Source organism: Bombina bombina, chromosome 5 (assembly GCF_027579735.1).
Source record: "Bombina bombina isolate aBomBom1 chromosome 5, aBomBom1.pri, whole genome shotgun sequence".
In the NCBI taxonomy this organism is placed as follows: domain Eukaryota; kingdom Metazoa; phylum Chordata; class Amphibia; order Anura; family Bombinatoridae; genus Bombina; species Bombina bombina.
Window position 1 is genome coordinate 250,254,585 of NC_069503.1, and position 26,591 is coordinate 250,281,175.

Consider the following 26,591-nt stretch of genomic DNA (forward strand, 5'->3'; position numbering starts at 1 on the left):
ACGCACCGCTGGCGTAGAGATATTCCTCCACCTCCCCAGGACTGGACTCAGCACGGGGTAGGACAGTGTGGGTAAGCTGTTTTGTTTCATATTCGTCAGCACTGTCGTCTCACTTGGAGCCCCTTTTACAAACTTGGATAAATGTTTCATTGAACAGCACTAATGTTTTTCTAACCACACAGTCATTGGACTATTATTGGGCAGCTTATTACAGTGTAATCCAGCAAGGTTTTGTCTATTGATTTGGTAACCTAAGAGCCCAAGCTTCACAGCATCTTAAGGAGAACTGTTTGTCTGACATTTTCTTCCCATAGTTCCCTAATCTTTGGGCACTCCCACCAAATCAGGATATAATTTCCTATTTGTCCACAGTTTCTTCAACATGCCGATGGGTTGGTCGGTAATATTGTATGTATTCTACTTGGGACCCAGTGCCATCTTGTCAGTATAGCTCAAAGAGTGTTATACAGTGCATAGACCGTATGGTGTCTGCTATGGCTCTTTACCAGTATTTAGGTTCTATCTATTTTTGTAAGTCTTTTCCCCAAGCCAGTATGTTGTGAGTTTTGTGTAGGGAGGGACATTCTAGTAAGTATTGATAATGAATTGTCAACGGTTTGTGTCTCTGCATTTTCGTCATCCACCTAGTTTCCCAAACAGTCAGAGGTAAGTTTGGGGGGTATAGGATATTGGGATATCAGCTCTGGATAAGAGGACCATGCAGAGCCATTATATAGGTTGTTAACTATTTTAATGTTAGAATTGTACCAGCTGTTGGGATTAGAGTCAGATGAACCTTTCAATAGGCCTCTAATACTGTGTATTGGGGATGGGTGAGGGGCAATCATAATTGAATGACCGAGTTTATGCCGTAGTGATAGGCAATTCCTGAGTATTGGATTATAAGAGGGTATTGATGTCTTACATTGTTGCAGGATCCAGATAAGGTCTAGGAGGAGAATATTGTGTGGTAGGGATGCTTGTTCTATCTCGTACCTATCCGCTGTGTAATGCATGGACGTGAATCCGCCCCATATATGCGTTTAATATGGATTGGTAATTATCTAGTAATGTTGTAGGTATCTTCAATGGCAGGCATCTAAATAAGTAGGTGAGCTTCGGAAGAGGCATCATTTTAAAGGCCAAGATCCTGCCGAGCCATGATATCTCTTTGTATCTAGGTAACATTAATCACTTCTTAAAAGTCTGTAGGAGAAGATAATGATTGGTTGATACAACAGAGGGGAGATCATGGGATAAGTGGACTCCTAGGTGTTTAATCCCTTTTTTGTTCTATTTGAACTTGTGTTGCATTTGTAAGGTCCGTATTTGGGATATGGAAGATTTAGGGGGTATGCTTCTGTCTTATCTACATTCAATTTATAGTATAAAAGTGTGCCAAAAAATTGGAATAGTTGGAAGAGATGTGTTAGTGAGGAACTGGGATCTGCTAGGAAAACCGTCAGATCATCTGCAAAGAGACTACATTTCTGGTTAGTGCCATGAATATGAACACCTTTGATATCTTTATTTGCGCTTATAGCTGTTGCTAGAGGTTCTATTGATAGTATGAAGAGTAATGGGGAGAGAGGACATCCTTGACGTATGCCATTTCGCAGAGCGAATGGTTTGGAACAGAATCCCAGACCCCTAAGGTTGGAGTAGAGGGTTCCCACAGCTTTTTTAGATATACCTACTGCCTCAAGTACTGCCATCAGATATTCCCAACGTACCCTGTCGAATGCTTTCTCTACATCGAACAAGGGTAAGAAGGGGTGTCTTCAGTCTCTCTGCCTCTAAAAATATATTGAGAAGCCGTCATGTGCTATCTGTGCCCTGTCAGTTAAAGGGACATTAAACTTACAAATTTTCTTTCATTATTCAGAATACAATTTTAAACAACATTACAATTTACTTCTATTATCTAATTTGCTTCATTCTTTAGATATCCTTTGTTGAAGAAATAGCAATGCACATAAGTGAGCCAATGTACAGCCACCAATCAGCAGCTACTGAGGCTAACTAGATATGCTTTTCAGCAAAGGATATCAAGAGAATGAAGCAAATTAGATAATAGAAGTAAATTAGAAAGTTGTTTAAAACTGCATTCTCTTTCTAAATCATGAAAGAAAAAAATTGGGTTTCATGTCCCTTTAACCCCTTAACGACCAAGGACGTACGCCACACGTCCTCAAAAAAAAGTCAGTTAATGACCGAGGACGTGTGGCGTACGTCCTTGGTCTGGAAAGCAGCTGGAAGCGATCCTGCTCGCTTCCAGCTGCTTTCCGGTTATTGCAGTGATGCCTCGATATGGAGGCATCCTGCAATAACCCCCCTTGGCCATCCGATGCAGAGAGAGCCACTCTGTGGCCCTCTCTGCACCGGACATCGATGGCCGGTATCGTTGGTGGGTGGGAGCTTACGTGGGAGGCGGGTGGCGGCCATCGGTGCGCTATGTGGAGTGGAGGGGGGCGGGATCGGGGGGGCGGGAGCTACGGGGGCGCGCACGGGAGCGCGCGCGTGCACGGGGGTGGTGGGCGGGCGCGTGCACGGGGCGGGAGCGGGTGGGAACCGCTACACTACAGAAAAAAAAAAGTTAAAAAGTAAAAAAAAAAAAAACTTAAATGCAATCTAAGGGTTTTGGAAGGGGTTGGGGGTTGGTCTCGGTGGGGGGGGAAAGCTACACTACAGAAAAGGGAATTTAAAAAAAAAAAAGGCTCATTTTGTTACAAAACTGGGTACTGGCAGACAGCTGCCAGTACCCAAGATGACGACCATTATTGCAGAGGGGAAGGGTTAGAGAGCAGTATGGTGGGGGATCAGTGAGGTTGGGGTCTAAGGGGGGATCCTACACATCAGCATATGTAAATATGCTTTTTTTTTTTTTAAAAAAAAGGGCCAAATACCTTTTATTTTAGTACTGGCAGAGTTTCTGCCAGTACTTAAGATGGCGGGGACAATTGTGGGGTGGGGGAGGGAAGAGAGCTGTTTGGGAGGGATCAGGGGGTCTGATGTTTCAGGTGGGAGGCTGAGCTCTACACTAAAGCTAAAATTAACCCTGCAAGCTCCCTACAAGCTACATAATTAACCCCTTCACTGCTAGCCATAATACACGTGTGATGCGCAGCGGCATTTAGAGGCCTTCTAATTACCAAAAAGCAATGCCAAAGCCATATATGTCTGCTATTTCTGAACAAAGGGGATCCCAGAGAAGCATTTACAACCATTTGTGCCATAATTGCAGAAGGTGTTTGTAAATAATTTCAGTGAGAAACCTAAAATTGAGAAAAAATTAACGTTTCTTTTAATTTGATCGCATTTAGCGGTGAAATGGTGGCATGAAATATACCAAAATTGGCCTAGATCAATACTTGGGGTTGTCTACTACACTACAATAAAGCTAAAACTACCCCAAAAAGCTCCCTACATGCTCCCTAATTAACCCCTTCACTGCTGGGCATAATACACGTGTGGTGCGCAGTGGCATTTAGCGGCCTTCTAATTACCAAAAAGCAACACCAAAGTCATATATGTCTGCTATTTCTGAACAAAGGGGATCCCAGAGAAGAATTTACAACCATTTATGCCATAATTGCACAAGCTGTTTGTAAATAATTTAAGTTAGAAACCAAAAGTTTGTGAAAAAATTTGTGAAAAGTGAACAATTTTTTCTATTTGATTGCATTTGGCGGTGAAATGGTGGCATGAAATATACCAAAATGGGCCTAGATCAATACTTTGGGTTGTCTACTAAAAAAAAATATATACATGTCAATGGATATTCAGAGATTCCTGAAAGATATCAGTGCTCTAATGTAACTATCGCTAATTTTGAAAAGAAATGGTTTGGAAATAGCAAAGTGCTACTTGTATTTATGGCCCTATAGTTTACAAAAAAAGCAAAGAACATGTAAACATTGGGTATTTCTAAACTCAGGACAAAATTTAGAAACTATTTAGCATGGGTGTTTTTTGGTGGTTGTAGATGTGTAACAGATTTTGGGGGTCAAAGTTAGAAAAAGTGTGTTTTTTTCCATTTTTTCCTCATATTTTATATTTTTTTTTATAGTAAATTATAAGATATGATGAAAATAATGGTATCTTTAGAAAGTCCATTTAATGGCGAGAAAAACGGTATATAATATGTGTGGGTACAGTAAATGAGTAAGAGGAAAATTACAGCTAAACACAAACACCTCAAAAATGTAAAAATAGCCTTGGTCCCAAACGGACAGAAAATGGAAAAGTGATGTGGTCATTAAGGGGTTAAAGGGACACTGAACCCATTTTCTTTCTTTTGTGAGTCAGATAGAGCATGCAATTTTAAGCAACTTTCTAATTTACTCCTATTATCAAATTTTCTTCATTCTCTTGGTATCTTTATTTGAAAAGCAAGAATGTAAGTTTAGATGTGGCCCATTTTTGGTGAACAACCTGGGTTGTTCTTGCCAATTGGTGGATAAATTCACCCACCAATAAACAAGTGCTGTCCAGAGTACTGAACCAAATAATTGCTGGCTCTTTAGCTTAGCTGCCTTCCTTTTCAAATAAAGATAGCAAGAGAACGAAGAAAAAATTATAATAGGTATAAATTAGAAAGTTGCTTAAAATTGCATGCTCTATCTGAATCACGAAAAAAAAATGGGTTCAGTGTCCCTTTAATAACGAACCCCACCTGATCTCTGTGTATCACTTCAGGAAGTAAGGGGCTAAGTCTTGTGGCTAAAAGTTTTGAGAATATCTTAATAACATTAATAAGCGAGATCGGGTGATAGCTCTGGCACAGTTGAGGGTCCTTGTCTTCTTTCGGGATTGTTAAAACTGTCGCTGTTAGGAACTCAGGTAGGAGAGATCCTGTCTCGAAAGTTCTAGCGAACAATCTTTGTAGGTATGGTGCTAACACATTTGCATACGTTTTAAAGGATAGAGGAGTGTAGCCATCAGGGCCAGGAGCTTTATGTAGTTTGAGTGTCTTAATAGCTGTCTTTATTTCTAGGGCAGAGATAGGGTCTGTGATATTTGTTACTTTTGTTACTACATCTCTTGTTTTATCTGCAGAAATTGTGCATGGCCTAGCCACTCTGTGGGCTCTGTCCATTAGAAAATCTGGTTCAGTCGCTTCTGGTATCAGTTCCTTGAAGTATTCTTTCAGATAGGTTTCTAGATCCTGAGGGGTAACTGTCTCTGGCCCCAAATTCTTAAGTTATTTCTCCTAGATTTGTCTTCAAGATCAGCAAGTTTCCCCTCTAGTGAGGAGATTTGAGAGGACAAATTCCCAGAGTATGCCAGGAGATTTGTATGGTCAATAATGAGGTCCTCCTGTTTCCTTTCAAGGGCATCTGTTCTTTCTCCTATGGAGGTAATGTCTCTTGAGTTCAGCACAAGATTTTTAATTTTCTTTGGTAAAGAGTCATGGTGTCCTGCCAGGGGGGATTTGATGGAGTCAATCAGTGATGATGATGAATCTCCAGAATTTGTTGTATTGTTGTTCCGTGCACAGAACAGAGAGGATCTCAGAGTGGCTTCAATAGGGATGTTTGAGTCTGACAATTTATCATCTGAGCAATCCACTTGAGTTGGGGGAGTTAGATGGAAGTGATCCATTACAATTTTTTGGGGGGTATTAGGCAGTTTTGTTTTCTTTCTTTGACTGTGCGCCATTATGGGGACAGGTGATCAGGTATAGAGTGCAGAATATACAGTATTGATCTTTAATTGGTAAGGACAGGTATGATGACTTAATTCTAACAAGTTCCTCTCACAGGTAGTATTGGATAACTATCCATAGAAAGGTTAGGTATGTTAGTTGTTTGTTAGGTGTATCTTGGCTCATTTCACATTTACAGTAAAGTGCCCATGGGTTATCCAGGTGCTGAAGCTGAGCCCCTCCATGAGGGTCACTGATTAGGTAGACATTGGTAACAACCCACTAAGGTAAACATCCACACTGTGAATGAATGTAACTTCATTCTCTGGGGTGAAAGGAAGTCCCAGAGGGTGGGGATATTGTAGATATATCTTCTATGTCTTCTCAGATTACATTTCTGGGGGTTCACTTTACTTCATGGGGATATGATCCACCTACAGTGAGCAGGTGGGAAATGAAGGAGAGACAGTGCTGCCAGATGCCTCTGTGACTGTGTAGGAGCTGTGCAGAGGATAGGATGGCCCTCTCAGATATGGCTCTTATGTTTATTGTGTGTCCCTTGCAAGGGCTTGGCAAAACAGTTATTACCAATGTATGGCCTAGTCGGGGGTATCCCTTCAAGGTGACTGTCCACTTGTTTATTGGTGGGTAATTTATCCACCAATCAGCAAGAACAACCCAGGTTGTAAACCAAAAATGGGTCAGCATCTAAACTTACATTCTTGTTTTTCAAATAAAGATATCAAGAAATGAAAAAAGGAAATCCTGTGTACGTCCTTGCACAGGAAACAAGAGTACTCCAGTAGTTATTTAAAATAAAAATATCTTTATTAATTCCATGGGTTAAAATAGTAAAACCAATTCATACTGTGAGAAAGCTAAAAAAGTCTGACAGGTTTCGGCACAGCGTCGCCGTATTCATATGACTACGTGCCGAAACCGGTCAGACTTTTCTCACAGTATGAATTAGTTATACTATTTTAACCCATGGAATAAAGATATTTTTATTTTAAATAACTACTGGAGTACTCTTGTTTCCTGTGCAAGGACGTACACAGGATTTCCTTTTTTCATTTCTTATTGTGGAATACAGGGATTCCACTCCTTACAGTACGTCCAAGCTCTTACGGGCTCCAGCTGGTCCTGACGTCATTGCATTTGGAGGAGGTGTGACTCAAGGCTGAGAGGTGTGAGGAAGAGACGCTAAGCAGGACGCTTGCGGCTACGAAACAAGACAGAGGACAACTTGGACACGATCTCCCACACAGCACTGAAGATACACGGTAACATATTTGTACTGTATTCAATTACCACTTTAGAGGGATGCTTACTGGTTTAGTAGAAATCGATGGCTAGTAGGGAGAGAGGGATTCGAAAGAGAACACATACCGCTGACTGAATATCTTATAGCGATTGCAGAGACAGCAGCTGTTTACAGGACTTTATTTTATTCCCTACCTACTCCCTATCCAAGTACTTTCAGTGCATTACCTATGTGCGGATTGTTGCTGTGTCAAGCTATGTGTACTGTTGTGAGGTTATTAATAATATCTCTGTATCTTGACCAATTTGATGATTAGCTTCCTCTCACACCGCATGTCGCAAAGGTAACGGCTTCCTAGGTCTCACTCGTTTTCTGAGCTTTGAGACTTTATTTCTGTTTTTTCATAAAGGTATCAAGAGAATGAAGAAATTTTGATAATAGGAGTAAATTAGAAAGATGCTTACAATTGCACGCTCTATCTGAATCACAAATCAGTGTCCCTTTTACCCCTTAGCGACCAACGACGTACAGGGTACGTCCTACAAAAAAGGTCCTTAACAACCAAGGACGTACTCTGTACGTCGTTAGTCTTTCCAATCGGTGGAAGCGATCCTGATCGTTTCCGGACGCTTTCATGTTATTGCAGTGATGCCTCGATATTGAAGCATCCTGCAATAACATTTGTTAGCAGTCCGATGCAGAGAGAGCCACTCTGTGGCCCTCTCTGCATCGGCCATCGATGGCCGTGATCGTTGTTGGGTGGGAACCGATGCAGGGAGGCGGGTGGGAGGCCATCGATGGAAGGAAGTGTGTCAGAGGGCATGTTTTTTTAAAAAAAAACTTTTATTTTAGTACTGGCAGACTTTCTGCCAGTACTTAAGATGGCAGGGACAATTGTGGAGTGGGGGAGGGAAGAGAACTGTTTGGGAGGTATCAGGGGGTGGGATGTGTCAGGTGGGAGGCTGATCTCTATACTAAAGCTAAAATTAACCCTGCAAGCTCCCTAATTAATCGCTTTACTGCTGGTGCGCATCGGCATTTAGCAGCCTTCTAATTACCAAAAAGCAACACCAAAGCCATATATGTCTGCTATTTCTGAACAAAGGGGATCCCAGAGAAGCATTTACAACCATTTGTGCCATAATTGCACAAGCTGGTTGTAAATAATTTCAGTGAGAAAACTAAAATTTGTGAAAAAGTTTGTGGAAAAGTGAACCATTTTTTTTTTATTTGATCGCATTTGGCGGTGAAATGGTGGCATGAAATATACCAAAATGGGCCTAGATCAATACTTTGGGTTGTCTTCTAAAAATATATATATATATATATGTATACATGTCAAGGGATATTCGGGGATTCCTGATAGATGTTAGTGTTCCAATGTAACTATCGCTAATTTAAAAAAAAAAAAAAAAAAGTGGTTTGGAAATAGCAAAGTGCTACTTGTATTTATTGCCCTATAACTTGCAAAAAAGATATAATGAAAACAGTAGCGATGTGAGGGGCCGGTGGTTTAGGGGTTAATAGGTTTATTATAGTAGTAGCAATGTGGGAGGCCAGCGGTTTAGGGGTTAATAACTTTATTTAGTATAGTGATGTTGGGGGGTATTTAGACTAGGGGTTTATGTACGGGTGTTATGTTTTTACATAACTTTCTTTTCCCCATAGACATCAATGGGGATTGTGTTACGGTGGTTAACACTTTCTCTCCATTGATGACTATAGGGGAAAATGAGCACGTCAAGTTAGGCCTTGGGTTTTGTGCGGTATAGAGCTTAACGCACCATACCACACAACAAAAGAAGATTTTTCAGCAGCGCACCCGGTTTAGCGCACAACTTGTAATCTTGGTAATTGTAAATAAGCTGTTTTTTTTTATTATTGTTGCTGATTATCGATATCAGTATGGTTTGTTTGTTATTTAAATTTAAAAATTAAAATCTATACAGCTTTATCTGCCAACAAGGCACTAGTTCTTTTGTCTTATTTCAAGACCTTCAGCTCCTGGGATGCAATTGTTGCATAATGAAACATTACCAGCATACTACTGCTAATTCATTTTCATTTGGAGTGAAGAAATGATGGGTTGTACTTCAGTCTGAAAATACTGCAGTAGATCAGGCTCTAACAACCTGTCAGCTGCATATGAGCTTCATTTTTTTAAAAGTCCAAGAAAAAGAGACAGCCCTCGAATAATGAGGCATAACTCTCTCAGGAGACTCCAGCCCCGCAGTCTGAAAAGCAAACAATTAAACTTCTCAACCAGAGAAAAGAGAAGTAGCAGTAGCTTTCTGGTACAGAGAAAACAAACAAAAAATATTAAGCACGCACAACATGCAAATTGGGCACGCACGTTCCTCAAGAAATAAGAATGAGGACACAGAGTCTTGTTTGGGAATTTCTTGTTCCCTAAGGATAAAAACCCGCCTTATCTGTAATAAGATAAAGCGAATCACACTGCAAAGCCAAGAGTACCCAAACTCTCCGAGCAGAAGATATAGCAAAAAAAGAAAAACTTCAAAAATATTTTTTTTTTAATCTAAGGAATGCTATGGCTTAAACTGAGCTTGCGGCAAAACCTTAAAACAAAGTAAAAGCTACAAGAGGAGCAACAGACTTAAGCACAGGCCTGATACTAACCAGGGTCTGACAAAAAGATTACACACAGCCACCAGACATTTGTGTAGAAAAGGATAACGCAGAAATCTAAATCTTCAGAGAACCGACTGACCAACCCTCCTCCAGTCCTTCCCAGAGAAAGGATAAAACCTCTAGGAATCCTGACCCTACTTCCAAAAGTATTCCTGGGGTTCACACCAATCAAGTATTTACGCCATACCTTATGGGAAAATTCACCCATAACAGGCTAGCGGCCTGAATCATGGTCTCAAAGACAATACAGAAAAACCATGCTTAGACAGAACTAAGCATTCAAAATCCAAGCAGAAAGTTTCAGAGAAAATAAAAGTTGGAGAAAAGAATGAACCCTAAATTAGAGGGTCCTTCCTCAAGAACAACCACCAACATGGAAGAAATACATCTCCGCAATATCTGTATACCAGATCCTACGAGACTATGCAGGAACTATTAAAATATGCTCAGTCCCCTATGAAATGAGCAATGACTCATGGAAGGAGAGCAAACTGAGGAACAGGGATGACAGACTGAAATCCCATAGAACCGTCAGGGAAATTAACAAAGCAGCCTGCGGAACTCTTGATCTTTAACTTGGAAGCTTGGCGTACTGCCATCTCTAACTCCAGCACCCCCCATATGAGGGATAACCTGGAGAACAATTCTCGGAGAAGCCCACTCCCTGGAATGAAAAATCTGACTGCTCAAGAAGTCCACTCCCGGTATTCACTCCAGAAATGAGATAATGGATAAACAACGAACGTAGGTGTCCGCCCACCGAACAATCCATGTCAATCATAGCAAAGGAACTCCAGGTTCCTCCCAGGTAGTTAATGTAGACCACTGAGATGAAATTGTTCAACTAGAACATAAAAAATCGGTTAAGGCAACTGAGGCCAAGCCATCAGAGCATTGTAGAAAGCTCTCAACTCCAAGATGGTTATGGGAAGAGCAGACTCCTCTCAAGTCCATAGTCACCAACCCAACAGGCTAGCGACCCTCGTTACTATTACTCAGGAAGGTCTCCGGAAGCATGTGCCCCGAAACAGATGCTCCTGAGAAAACCAAATGATTTTTAAGAATGCGTCAACGAACCCGCTACCTCTCGCAAGTTAAGCTAGCGCTTTTACCACTATTTCCCCCTCTCTGATCCACAGGGAAGAATCTCAAGTCGACAGATCTAAATCTATCTTCCAAGATAGAGCCACAAGGCCACCGGTCCACTATCTGAATATGTATAACCGCAGACTCTCAGATGGGATCAAACAAAGGGATGATGTCCAATAAAGCAACCATTAGACCAATTACCTCCAAACATTGAGCCACTGAAGGGCTAAACAGTAGTGTCAAAAGAGGCAAGAGGAAAGTATCCTCTCATTTCTGACCTCTATCAAATATTTTCAGCGATAGGTAAACTAATATGGTCCCCAAGAAACTACTACTGCAGCTGGAACAAGGGAACTCATCTTCAGATTCTCTTCCATCCATGGAATGAAGAAAAAACAACAAGCTCTCTGTATGAGAGTTTGCTTGCTGAAAAGATGGCGCCTGAACCTTATGACGTCCAGGAAAGGCATCACAGCCATTCCATGAAACCTCATCACTGGCAATATAGCCCTCTCTAAGAACTATGGCAAGGCCAAAGGGAAGAGCCACAAACTGAAAAAGTTTGACAGAAAGGCAAAAATCAGGAACTTGAAGAGGTCCAGGTCTATGGTCACTATAAACTGACCCTCTTGGACCAAAGGAAGAATGGAACCACTGGTTTCCATTTTGAAGAACGGCACCCTGAGAAACTAGATGATACTCTATCATAGGCCGAAACATTCCTCTATTTTCTTGGAACCAAGAGCAGAAAGAATAGAATTCTAGAACTTGTTCCCTAACAGGAACTGGAACTATCACTCATAGGGAAGAGAGGTCCCAAACGCACTTCAAAAATGCTTCACTGTTATCTGGCCTGCAGATAAAAATGAGAGGAGGAACCTGACTCTGGGAGGAAGGTATGAATTATAAGTAGAAAAACTGAGATACTATGTCCGTATCCTATCAGGGACATCTCCTTTCCATTTTTGAGACAGAGAGAATCCGCCCCCCACCTAGACCGATCCTGGATTGGGGCAAACTCCTTTAGGTCTATTCATCTTTCCTTATGATAGGAAAGGCCCTTTCCACCCAAAATAACAGAAATATTCCTGTCAGATCAAGACCAAACAAGGTTTTACCCTTGTAAGGAAGTGTCAGAAGCCTGACCTCAAAGGAAAAAAACACTGACCATAAATATAGCCACAACGCCCTGCGGGGTAGCACAGCGAAGCCAGATAGCTTGGCTAAAAAACTGCATGGTAGCATCAGAAATATAAGAATTGGCTACCTTAAAATCCTTAATTCTGTTCTGGATCTCCTCCAAGGAGTCCCTACCAAATTGGATCAAACAAGGCATCGCACCAATAAGATGCCGCACTTGACACCGTGGCAAACAACTTCCATGTAAGCCTTAGCTTAGACCATTGATCCTGAAAAGAACAGCTATTCTCTCTAGGAATCGTAGTTCACTTAGCCAGAGTAGAAAATGTCCTACTCCTTTAGGCACCGTGCGCCATGACCCTTAATGAAGACAACAACAGGAAACATCTTTATTAAGGACAGGAGACAGAGAAAAAGGAACCACGACTTCTCACATTCCTGTCAAAAATCCCCTAGCACGGTTTGGAGCAGGAAAAACTTCCACAAAGGAATCCCAGTACTATAAAGTTTACCAGAATCTTTAAGGTTGACAACGACAGGCGTATCAGAGTCGTTCCAAAGTAGCCAAACCTCCTTAACAATAAACAATGGTGTTCAGGTTTAAATCTGAAGATCACTACTTCAGCATCAGATGAAGGAATTATACCGTCCGAATCTGAGATATAACTCTCAAAGGCTACCGACGCATTCTCCTCATCAATATTAAGAGGGAGGGCAACCTGTATAGCGATAGGAAGGACAGAAACCTATCTGAAAATCCAATATTCCTTTTGCAAATTCCCTTAAGTAATAGGAAAAGCAGAAAAAGCCACAGATACCACAAAAGATACCTGGGCAGCAAATCTGCAGGCAAATAACTCCTCTAGGAGATTGAGAGAGGAACCGCAGGACACTGCATGTGATGCCATAAAGGCTTGGGACGTTTGAGGAGAGAGCTGTGGCATTGCCTAAACAGCATCACCCTGAGAGATATGAGGCTAGCTTAAAAAAGAACACTGTCATTTTAACAGGATAATATATATATATCACTGTCATTTTAACAGGATAATATATATATATATATATATATATATATATATATATAGGGACAGATCTCTGTTCCAGTACCCCTGTAGCATAAACATGAAAGAAAATTATTAAATGATAAATAATTGTTTAAGTGATTGTATGTACATGGAGGAAAACTTATACTCATGTAACATTAAAAAAACACCCCAATCCTTTTCCCCCGTTATAAAAACATGACGTTAAAGGGACAAGAATTAAAGGAACTTTCAAATATTAAAGTCTCCACTTAATACTGCTGGTGATGTTTCAAACAAAAACATAAAATTTATTGGGGCACTTATGTTTCACATGAGTGAGAACCACGAAACACTGCTGGCGATTCCAGTAAACAAGCAGTCTACCAAACAGCCTAAGACTATCTACAAGCCTGCCGCTCCGTTCTTAGCCTGAGGAGCCTGGGTCACATGATCGCCACAAAAACAAGCACCGTTCCTGACTGACCAAGAAGTAGGTGGCACCAAAAAACTGTTAAGCAAATGCGCAGCAGAACATTAACACGGCGCGCTAAAAACACACTATGAAAATTTCTCATGCGAGATACAAGTGTTACTCGCTATTTACTGTGAAATATTGCACCCAAACTGCCTGTTATCAAAAACTCTAGGTCTATTCTGAATTAAGCAAGGACCTAGAGGTTCAGAGTTCTCCTATCTCCATAAGAAAAATAATAAACTGGAGCCCAGATCGCTGTAACATAAGGCGATCACACATAAGCCCATAAGTATTTATATCTGCTTATTGCACCCAAAAAAACATAATTTATGTAAGAACTTACCTGTTTAATTCATGAGCTAGTGAAGTATGGGATATACAATCCTACCAGGAGGGGCAAAGTTTCACAAACCTCAAAATACCTATAAATACACCTCCCACCACACCCACAACTAAGTTTAACGAATAGTCAAGAAGTGAGGTGATAAAAATAAGGAGTAAAAAAGCATACAAAAAGAGGAACTGGAAATATAATTGTGCTTTTATACAAAAAAATCATAACCACCATAAAAAGGGTGGGTCTCATGGACTCTTGCCAATATGAAAGAAATGAATTTATCAGGTAAGTTACATAAATTATGTTTCATTTATAATAGATAGAATATACCCAAGATGTGGAAGTCCACAGAAGAGTCACTAGAGAGGGAGGGTTAAAATAAAACAGCTATTTCCGCTAAGAAAACTAAATCCAAACAAAAAAAATGTCTTTCTTAAATCATAAGCAGAAGAATCAAACTGAGACAGCTGCCTGAAGAACTTTTCTACCAAAGACTGCTTCTGAAGAAGCAAATACATCAAAATGGTAAAATTTAGTAAATGTATGCAAAGAAGATTAAGTTGCGGCTTTGCAAATCTGATCAACTGAAGCTTCATTCTTAAAAGCCCAATAAGTGGCGACTGATCTAGTAGAATGAGCTGTAATTCTCTGAGGCGGAGACTGTCCCGCCTCCAAATAAGCCTTGTGAATCAAAAGCTTTAACCAAGATGTAAGAAATGGCAGATGCTTTCTGACCTTTCCTGGAACCAGAAAAAAACAACAAATAGTCTAGAAGTCTTTCTGAAATCCTTAGTAGCTTCGATATAGTATTTCCAAGCTCTAAAGAATGTAAAGATCTTTCAAGAGCATTCTTAGGATTAGGACACAAAGAAGGAACAACAATTTCCCTACTAATGTTGTTAGAATTCACAACCTTAGGAAGAAATTTAAACAAAGTCTGCAAACAGCTTTATCCTTATGGAAAATCAGAAAAGGAGACTCGCAAGAGGGAGCAGACAATTCAGAAACTCTTCTAGAAGAAGAGATAGCCAAAAAGAACAACACTTTCCAAGAAAGTAATTTAATATCTAAAGAATGCATAGGATCAAAAGGAGGAGCCTGCAAAGCCTTCAAAACCAAATTAAGACTCCAAGGAGGAGAGATTGATTTAATAACAGGCTTGATACGAATCAAAGCCTGAACAAAACAATGAATATCAGGAAGTTTAGCAATCTTTCTATTAAATAAAACTGAAAGAGCAGAGAGTTGTCCCTTCTAAGTACTTGCAGACAAACCTTTATCCAAACCGTCCTGAAGAAACTGTAAAATTCTAGGAATTCTAAAAGAATGCCAAGATAATTAATGAGAAAAACACCATGAAATATAGGTTTTCCACACAACTAGACATGTCGGAACATCTTGGCTCTCTTTTTTCATCTTGGATGCGTTATCACCAGCTAGCGAACTTCCTCATGCATCATAAACACAAAGATAAGTTTAACAGAGACCTTACACCATTTGAACAATTGTGCACTAATGTTACTCCCTCTAGGCGACTAATATCTAAAATCTACAAGCTCTTACTCATCCCCCCAGATATTCAGCTCCCCTCCTTTACATTATCCTGGTGTAAGGACCTCGACTGCACTTTCGTGGAGGACGAGTGGCTGAGGTCGTTTGCCCTGACGAGGCGTTCGTCAGTTTCGGCTATGGTACAGGAAATACACCTGAAACTACTAACCAGGTGGTATCATACCCCGGCGAGACTGCACAGGTACTTTCCCTCGGCGAGCCCCTATTGCTGGAGGGGTTGTGGAGAGCTTGGCTCTCTTGTGCATATCTGGTGGTCCTGCCCCTTATTGAGAGACTTTTGGTCGGAAGTTCTTAAGATTATGTCACACAAAGTGCAGACTCTGATTCCTGATGCCCCAGAGACTCTACTCTTATTGCAGATTCCTAAAATCGGGAATGACTTTGCTAGAGCCCTCCTCTTGATTATGATCACGGGAGCTAAGAGACTGATCCCTCGTAATTGGAAGTCCAGGCAGATCCCCTCCCTGGAGGAGTGGTATGCCTCAGTGGACGACTTATTAAACCTAGAGAGATTGCACTACTTCAAAACCAACCAATTGGCGTCCCATGATATGATGCTGGCAGTGTGGAAGGGCACCCCACTATGAGGATTCACTTGCCCCAATTATCGTTCAAACCCTTGGTGTTGTTATTTATTTTTCCCCCCTTTTTTTTTTTTTTTTTTTTTTCTCTCTCCCTTCCCTTTCCTGTTGTCTGACTCCTCTTTCTCTTTCCCTTTTTCTTTTCTCTTCAATTTCAATCTATCCTTTATACATTTCTTTATCTTTGTAAAAATGAAAAATCTGTTGATACCATGCTTTATTGCTTCGGAGGGGGGTTTACTTTTTCTCTCCCCTCCGTCCTCACTATCATTTAGAAATGCATTTGTTCATATCTTGCATGCTCGTCTGATTTGGACAGGTCAGATTCTGTATATAGACAAGTGCACCTCACTGTGTTTATGTTTAATATTCCCTATTGTTATATGGTGTAATGTTTATACAATCAGACAGTGTTATGCTATGTGATTTCTTTTTATTTGCTGTATTTCTGACTTTTCTTTATGTTTAATAAAGCTGGTTTAAAAAAAAAAAAAAAAAAATATAGGTTTTCCAAAGCCGATAATACATCTTCCTTGAAACAGACTTACAAGCCTGTAGCATAGTATTAATCACTGAGTCAGAGAAACCTCTATGACTAAGCACTAAGCGTTCAATTTCCATACCTTCAAATTTAGCGGTTTGAAATCCTGATGGAAAAACGGCCCTTGAGACAGGTCTGGTCTTAAAGAAAGTGGCCAAGGTTGGCAACTGGACATTCGGACAAGATCCGCATACCAAAACCTGTGAGGCCATGCCGGTCCTATCAGAAACACATGCAAATGTTCCATTATGATCTTGGAGATCACCCTTGGAAGAAGAACTAGAGGCAGAAAAATGTAAGCAGGTTGGTAAAACCAAGGAACTGCTAACGCATCCACCATCTCCGCCTGAGGAACCCCGGACCTGGAAAGGTACCTGGGAAGCTCCTTGTTTAGATGGGAAGCCATCAGATCTATTTCGGGAAGACCCCACATCTGTACAATCTGACACATAGAGAGACCACTCCCCTGGATGTAAAAACTGACGGTTGAGATAATCCACTTCTAAATTGTCTACACCTGGGATATGTATCGCAGAATTTAGACAGGAGTTGGATTCCATCCATGAAAGTATCCAAGATACTTCTTTCATCGCTAAAGGACTGTGAGTCCCCCCCTGATGATTGACATATGCCACAGTTGTGATATTGTCTGTCTGAAAACTAATGAATGATTCTCTCTTTAATAGAGGCCAAGCCTAAAGAGCCCTGAAAATAGCATGGAGTTCTAAAATATTGATTGGTAACCTTGTCTCTTGAGGATTCCGAACTCCTTGTGCTGTCAGAGACCCCCAAACTGCTCCCCAAACTGTGAGACTTGCATCTGTTGAAATCACAGTCCAGGAAGAACGAACAAAAGAGGCCCCTTGAATAATCCAATGATGGTCTAACCACCAAGTCCGAGAGAGTTGAGTGTTGGTATTTAAGAATATCAATTGTGATATCTGAGTATAATCCCTGCACCATTGATTCAGCATGCAAAGCTGCAGAGGTCTCATGTGAAAACGAGAAAAGGGGATCGCATTCGATGCTGCAGTAATGAGACCTAAAACTTTCATGCACATAGCAACTGAAGGGAATGATTTAGACTGAAGGTTTAGACAGGTTGAAACCCAATTCAAACGTCTCTTGTCTGTAAAAGACAGAGTCATGGACACTGAATCTATCTGGAAACCTAAAAAGGTGACCCTTGTCTGAGGAATCAAGAAACTCTTTGGTATATTGATCCTCTGACCCTGTCTTTGAATAAACAACACAAGTTGATTCATGTGAGATTCTGCTAAATGAAAAGATTAAGCCAGTACCAAGATATCGTCCAAATAAGGAAATACCGCAATACCCTGCTCTCTGATTACAGATAGAAGGGCACCGCGAACCTTCGAAAAGATTCTTGGAGCTGTCACTAGGCCAAATTGAAGGGCAACAAATTGGTAATGCTTGTCTAGAATAGAGAATCTCAGAAACCGATAGTGGTTTGGATGAATTGGAATGTGAAGATATGCATCCTGTAAGTCTACTGTGTAATGTAATGACCTTGCTGAACAAAAGGCAGAATAGTCCTTATAGTTACCATCTTGAAAGTTTGGACCCTTACAAACTGATTCAAAAACTTCAGAACTGGTCGGAATTAATTTTCCTTCTTCGGGATAAAGAATAGATTTGAATAAAAACCCAGACCCTGTTCCAGAAGTGGAACTGGTTCAATTACATCTGAAAGCTCCATATCTGAAACACACTTCAGAAAGGCCTGAGCTTTCACAGGATTTGTTGGAATGTGAGAGAGAAAAAAATCTTCTCACAGGAGGTCTTAGTCTGAAACATATTCGATACCCCTGAGAGACAATATTCTGAATCCAATTATTCTGAACGGAACCTACCCAAACGTCTTGAAATAATTTCAATCTGCCCCCCACCAGTAGAACTGAATTGAGGGCTGTACCTTCATGCAGTCTTGGGGGCTGGCTTTGGATTCTTATAAGGCTTGGAATTATTCCATCTCGAAGATGGCTTCAGATTGGAGCGAGAGTCCTTAGGGGAAGGAGTGGTTTTCTGTTCTCTATTCTGACAAAAGGAACAAAACCGATTAGAAGCATTAGATTTACCCTTAGACTTTTTATCTTGGGGCAAAAAAACTCCCTTTCCCCAGTAATAGTGGAAATAATAGAATCCAAATGGGAGCCAAATAAATTATTACCCTGGAATGATAGAGATAGCAACCTAGATTTAGATACCATGTCAGCATTCCATGATTTGAGCCATAAAGCTTTTCTAGCTAAAATAGCCAGACATAGATTTAACATTAATTTTGATTATATCAAAAATAGCATCACAGATAAAATGATTAGCATGCTGAAGCAAACGAACAATGCTATGCAAATCAGAATCTTTTTCCCGTTGTGCTAAGCTATCCAGCCAAAAAGTTGATGCAGCCGCAACATCAGCCATAGAAATGGCAGGTCTGAGAATATAACCAGAATGTAAATACGCTTTCCTTAGATAAGATTACATTTTCCTATCTAAAGGATCCTTAAAAGAAGTACTATCTTCCGTAGGAATAGTAGTACGCTTAGCAAGAGTAGAAATAACCCCATCAACCTTAAGGAATTTTTCCCAAAACTCTAATCTAGCCACTGGCAAAGGATACAGCTTTTTAAACCTTGAAGAAGGAACAAAAGAAGTACCAAGCTTAGACCTTACCTTAGCAATCACATCAGAAATAGCATCAGGAACAGGGAAAACCTCAGGTTTTCACCGGAGGTTTATATACAGAATTTAAACATTTACTGGATTTATTATCAAGAGGACCAAACTCCTCAATATCCAAAGTTATCAACACTTCTTTTAACAAGGAACAAATATACTCAATCTTAAAAAGATAAGATGATTTATCAGTGTCAATGTCTGAAGTAGGATCTTCTGAGTCAGAGAGATCCTCATCAGAGGTGGATAAATCAGTATGTTGTCGGTCATTACAAATTTCATCAGTAGTATTAGAAGTTTTAAAATACTTTTTACGTTTGTTTGAAGGCGGAATAGCGGACATAGCCTTCTTTATCGCATCAGCAATATACTTTTTCATATCAACAGGTATGTCATGTACTTTAGATGTTGAAGGAACAACAGATACTGTACTAGCACTAATATAAATCTTTTCTGCATGCAAAAGCTTATCATGACAACTGTTACATACTACAGCTGGAGATATAATCTCCACTATCTTACAACAGATACACTTAGCTTTGGTTGAACTGTGTTCAGGCAGCATGGTTCCTACAGCGGCTTCTGAGACAGGATCAGATTTAGACATCTTGTAAAATGTAAAAGAAAAAATAACATTTAAACAAAAAATATCTTATTTCCACATATAGCAGTTTCAGGAATGGGAAAAAATGCAAATGCTAAAATTGGCAAAAAAGCAAATAGCATAGCCCTCTGTGCATAAAAAGGCAAGGAGCATATAGGAAGTGATGTAAAATAAAACAAAAAATTTTGGCACCAAGTATGATGCACGACGCAAAAGGAAGTTTTTTTTGGCGCCAACAAACATTCGGAAATAACACAACTCGCGTCATAACAAACACAATTTCACGCCAAACAAACTGGCGTCAACTAAGACGCAGGAAATTATGAACTTAAATAAATAACAGTATTTTGCGCTTTTGCAAGCCTAATTTTCCCGCAAGTTTTAAAAGAAAAAAAAAAAGTCAAATTGGAAAAAAGACTATACCCCAGTTAAGACAAACTTCCTTAAAGGGACAGCCAACACCAGAATATTTGTTGTTTAAAAAGATAGATAATCCCTTTATTACCCAATCCCCAGTTTTGCAAAACCAACACTGTTATATTAATACACCTTTTACTTCTGTGACTAACTTGTATCTAAGCATCTTCTGACCGCCCCTAATCACATGACTTTTAGTTATTATCTATTGACTTGCATTTTAGCCAATTAGTGCAGTGTCTGCCACTAGCCACGGGCATGATCACAATGCTATCTATATGGCCTACATGAGCTTGCCCTCCCCTGCTGTGAAAAGTAAATAAAATAGAGGCAGCCTTCAAGGGCTTAGAAATTATCATATGTGCCTTCCTAGGTTTGCTTTCAACTAGAATACCAAGAGAACAAAGCAAAATTGTTGATAAAAGTAAATTTGGAAAGTTGTTTAAAATTACATGCCCTATTTGAAAAATGAAAGGTTTTTTTGGACTTGACTGTCCCTTTAAACATAATTCCCATAATGAAACTGCCAGACTGCAAAGGGAAATACACATAGACCTGACTCAGACCTAAGAGTGTTTTAAATAATGATACATACTTACCAAAAGACACCCATCCACATATAGCAGATAGACAAACCAGTACTGAAAACTATCAGCAGAGGTAATGGTATAAGAGTGTATCGTCGATCTGAAAAGGGAGATAGGAGATTAATCCATACGACCTATAACAGAGAACCCTTGAAAAGATTTTCCGTAAGAAAAGCCATAAAAAATCAATAGGCGATACTCTCTTCACATCCCTGGGACAAACACTGTACTCTGAGAGGAATTGGGCCTCAGAATGCTTAGAAGCGCTTATCATAGAAGAAATCATAGAAATCAAGCACAAACTTACTTCACCACCTCCATAGGAGGCAAAGTTTGTAAAACTGAGTTGTGGGTGTGGTGGGAGGTGTATTTATAGGCATTTTGAGGTTTGGGAAACTTTGCCCCTCCTGGTAGGATTGTATATCCTATACATCACTATCTCATGGACTCTTGCCAATTACATGAAAGAAAACAAAGCTTAATGCAAGTTTTAACCCCTTCATCACCATTAAAGGCGGAACAGCTTCTCTCACTCTCACATTAAGTGCCTGCACACTGCCATGATTAATATCCTAGTAAGGATATATTTTGTTCCCATAAAATTTGCAGCAGTCTATAAAGTGCGCCATCTCCATCCTTAGACGACAAAAGGGCACTTACCTGCATCTGGCCGTCCAGCAGGAGGACAGCTCACTAGGTATGAGAGGATGCCACTCCTCACAGAGGCCTGTGTAGAAAAAGAAATAACAGAGTAAACCTACTTAGGCTTTTTATACCAGGGCAGCAACATGTTAGGAAATCATAGCAAGGGCCACCTTACAAGTTCCTACCTGCTTTAAAGCCACCACTGCCCTACTGAAGAGACTAACGTGGAGTATGGCTAGACCCAATCTTGAAAGGAAAGATCAGAGTAAACCTACTTTGGCTTTCAAAATAATAAAATCTTGATTGAAGTGAAATAAATCTAATCCTCCTTAGACACTAAAACTTCATCTCCTCCTTGCACCAAATGCAAAGAGAATGACTGGGGGTTGTGGGAAGGGAGTTGATCCTTAACAGCTTTGCTGTGGTGCTCTTTGCTTCCTCCTGCTGGCCAGGAGTGATATTCCCCAAAAGTAATTGATAAAGCCATGGACTCACCATGTCTTAAGAAAGAAAATAGTGTTGACGCAAACCCGTAAATTGCTCTGGCGAGATTTTTCTATTGCGAAATAAATCTAATCCTCCTCAGACATTAAAACTTCACCTCCTCCTTGCACCGAAGGCAAAGAGAATGACTGGGGGTTGTGGGAAGGGAGGTGATCCTTAACAGCTTTGCTGTGGTGCTCTTTGCCTCCTCCTGCTGGCCAGGAGTGATATTCCCCAACAGTAATTGATGAAGCCATGAATTCACCATATCTTAAGAAATAAAATAGCGTTGACGCAAACCCGTAAATTGCTCTGGTGAGATTTTTCTATTGCGAACCTTGCGCATAATGTTTTGGTGTGGGATTACAAGTTGAAAGTAGAAACATTGCTTGCTTTTGCCATTTATAGGTTAGCGTATATTATTGCGAAGGGATTACATTTGTGCTACACTACTTACGTGCTCAAAGGTCTGCTTGGGCTATGACGACATTAATTGAGAGGATAAGAACACGCATTTTCAATTAAAACAGACTAATTAATTAAAATGGTCACAATCATTTATGTGTTGGTAAAACACTTAGAACAACTGCATATTAACACATCTGCCATGTGTATATGCATATACAAAATGTAATTATAGGGTCAGCACAACAAAGGGTAACCGTCACTTTAATTAGATTTACATCTTTAGCCCAGTTTTCAATGATCACTGGAGTGAGTCTAGGGATTACACCTCGGCCATGTTTTTGATGGACATTTATAACTTATACATGCTGCAGGGTGTGCAGAGGGGAACAGGAATAATCATCTCCAGCCTCATTTTACATGTGCTGTCCTGGGCTGCAATGCATGTTACCATATGTACACCCTAAAATATGGATAGAATGCTACTGAAACTAGTACACTAAGCAAACGTCATGTTGGAGACTACTACATAAACATGTGAGCGCATTATGATTACGTGTTAAACATGGCAGAGGCATTATATAGTTTGCAAAAAAAAAATTATACAGAAATTACATGGGCAATACTTTAGAATAGTTTGATTACATTGCGGACGCAAATATTACAACATTAAACATCAATAAAATGCAGAAATAGCTTCATGCACACATGAAAAATAAATATTGCAACACATTCATAGAGATTTCTTTAGATAGTGTGAACAATGTTCCAAACATATTCACATTGTGCGCACACAAATACGTTTATTTAATTAATATGCTAATCTTGAATGGAGTTTTTTTACTTTTACATTTGCTATATAGTACAAAGAAGTCACCTCTATGCAAATACATAGGCCCATACTTAGGATGGATGTGTTTAAAGAGACAGTGCACTACAATATTTGCACACATTCTACTATAAATGTTCATTTTGCACTATTACATTGAATTGGATAACTTAAAATATTTAAACATTATCAGAGGGTTATGAATTAAAATTATTTTATTTAAATTGCAAGATAAAGCCAAGTACAGTATATACACTGCAGCTGCTAAAAAATGCAAACATATAAAGGATATGCTGTACCTTAAAGGGAAAGTGAACACCAGAATTGTTGTTGTTTAAAAAGAAAGATAATCCCTTTATTACCCATTCCCCAGTTTTTGCATAATCAACACTGTTATAGAAATACACTTTTTACCTCTGTCATTACCTTGTATCTAAGCCTCTGCAAACTGCCCCCTTATTTCAGTGCTTTTGTCAGACTTGCTATTTAGCCATTTAGTGCTTACTCCAGGGTAACTTCACAAGCATGAGCTCAATGTTATCTATATGAAACACATGAACTAATGCCCTCTAGTGGTCAAAATGCATTCAGATTAGAGGCAGTCTTCAAGGTCTAAGAAATTAGCATATGAACCTCCTAGAATTAGCTTTCAACTAAGAATACCAAGAGAACAAATCAAAATTAGTGATAAAAGTAAATTGGAAAGTTGTTTAAAATTACATTCCCTATTTAAATCATGAACTTTTTTTGGACTTGAATGTCCCTTTTTAGCTTTAGATTCCTGTTTTTTAAATACAGATAACAAGAGAACAAAGAAAAAAATTATAATAGGAGTAAATTAGAAAGTTGCTTAAAATTGCATGCTTTCTCTATATAGTAAGCAATGCTTAGGTCCATTGGCTAATGTTGTATTTTTTTTTTTTTTTTTTGCCTAGGGCTGAGGAAAACAACATGTTTAACTAAATGTTTGAAATAATCAGGAATACACTAAAAATGTATAAATTAAGGTTAAGAGATAGATCAGCTCGAGACCACATGAAGGATGTAATATGATTTGTTATAGTATTTATGCTTGCAAAGAAATCTAAACTTGGACTATGTATTGGTTTATTTTACAAGACATCTATGCTAAGTTTATTGTAAAACCGACTTCTGAAAATAATAAAAAAAACAGAATTTATGCTTACCTGATAAATTTCTTTCTCTTGTGATGTATCGAGTCCACGGATTCAACCATACTTGTGGGATATTCTCCTTCCCTACAGGAAGTGGCAAAGAGAGCACCCACAGCAGAGCTGTCTATATAGCTCCTCCCTTAGCCCCGCCCCCAGTCATTTGACCGAAGGCTAGGAAGAAAAAGGAGAAACTATAGGGTGCAGTGGTGACTGAAGTTTTTTAATTAAAAATATACTACCTGTCTTAAACAGACAGGGCGGGCCGTGGACTCGATACATCACAAGAGAAAGAAATTTATCAGGTAAGCATAAATTCTGTTTTCTCTTGTAAGATGTATCGAGTCCACGGATTCATCCATACTTGTGGGATACCAATACCAAAGCTTTAGGACACGGATGAAGGGAGGGACAAAACAGGTACCCTAAACGGAAGGCACCACTGCTTGTAAAACCTTTCTCCCAAAAATAGCCTCCGATGAAGCAAAAGTATCGAATTTGTAAAATTTGGAAAAAGTATGAAGTGAAGTCCAAGTCGCCGCCTTACAAATCTGTTCAACAGAAGCCTCATTTTTAAAAGCCCATGTGGAAGCCACTGCTCTAGTAGAATGAGCAGTAATTCTTTCAGGAGGCTGCTGGCCAGCAGTCTCATAAGCCAAACAGATGATGCTTTTCAGCCAAAAGGAAAGAGAGGTAGCCGTAGCCTTTTGACCTCTCCGTTTACCAGAATAAATAACAAACAATGAAGATGTTTGATGGAAATCTTTAGTTGCTTGTAAGTAGAACTTTAAAGCACGAACCACATCAAGATTGTGCAACAGACGTTCCTTCTTTGATGAAGGATTAGGACACAGAGAAGGAACAACAATCTCCTGATTGATATTCCTATTAGAAACAACCTTAGGAAGAAACCCAGGTTTGGTACGCAAAACCACCTTATCTGCATGGAAAACTAGGTAAAGTGAGTCACACTGTAAAGTAGATAACTCAGAAACTCTTCGAGCCGAAGAGATAGCTACTAAAAACAAAACTTTCCAAGATAGAAGCTTAATATCTATGGAATGCATAGGTTCAAACGGAATCCCTTGAAGAACATTAAGAACCAAATTTAGGCTCCATGGTGGAGCAACAGGTTTAAATACAGGCTTGATCCTGACCAAGGCCTGACTAAACTCTTGAACGTCTGGGACATCTGCCAGACGTTTGTGTAAAAGAATAGACAAAGCAGATATTTGTCCTTTTAAGGAACTAGCTGATAATCTCTTCTCCAATCCTTCTTGGAGAAAGGACAAAATTCTAGGAATCCTAATCTTACTCCATGAGTAACCCTTGGATTCACACCAACAAAGATATCTGCGCCAAATCTTATGATAGATTTTCCTGGTGACAGGCTTTCTAGCCTGAATCAGGGTATCAATGACCGACTCAGAGAAACCACGCTTTGATAGAATCAGGCGTTCAATCTCCAAGCAGTCAGACGCAGAGAAATTAGATTTGGATGCTTGAATGGACCTTGGATTAGAAGGTCCTGTCTCAGTGGCAGAGTCCCACGGTGGAACAGATGATATGTCCACCAGGTCTGCATACCAAGTCCTGCGTGGCCATGCAGCCGCTATCAGAATCACCGAAGCTCCCTCCTGCTTGATTCTGGCAACCAGACGTGGGAGGAGAGGAAACGGTGGAAATACATAAGCCAGATTGAAGCACCAGGGCACTGCTAGAGAATCTATCAGTACCGCCTGGGGATCCCGGGACCTGGACCCGTAACAAGGAAGTTTGGCGTTCTGTCGGGACGCCATCAGATCCAATTCTGGTGTGCCCCATAGTTGAGTCAGCTGGGCAAATACCTCCGGATGGAGCTCCCACTCCCCCGGATGAAAAGTCTGACGACTTAGGAAATCTGCCTCCCAGGTCTCTACCCCTGGGATATGGATTCCTGAGAGATGGCAAGAGTGATCCTCCGCCCATCGGATTATTTTGGTTACCTCCATCATCGCTAGAGAACTCAGTGTTCCTCCTTGATGATTGATATAGGCTACAGTCGTGATGTTGTCCGACTGAAAACTGATGAATTTGGCCGCAGCTAGCTGAGGCCATGCCTGAAGCGCATTGAATATCGCTCTCAGTCCTAGAATGTTTATCGGAAGGAGAGAGTCCTCCAGAGACCATAAGCCCTGTGCTTTCAGGGATTTCCAGACTGCACCCCAGCCTAGCAGGCTGGCATCTGTCATTACTATGAGCCACTCTGGCCTGCGGAAACACATTTCCTGAGACAGGTGGTCCTGAGACAACCACCAGAGAAGAGAATCTCTGGTCTCTTGGTCCAGATGCAGTTGAGGAGATAAATCTGAAAATAATCCCCATTCCACTGTTTGAGCATGCATAGTTGCAGTGGTCTGAGGTGTAGGCGGGCATAAGTAACTATGTCC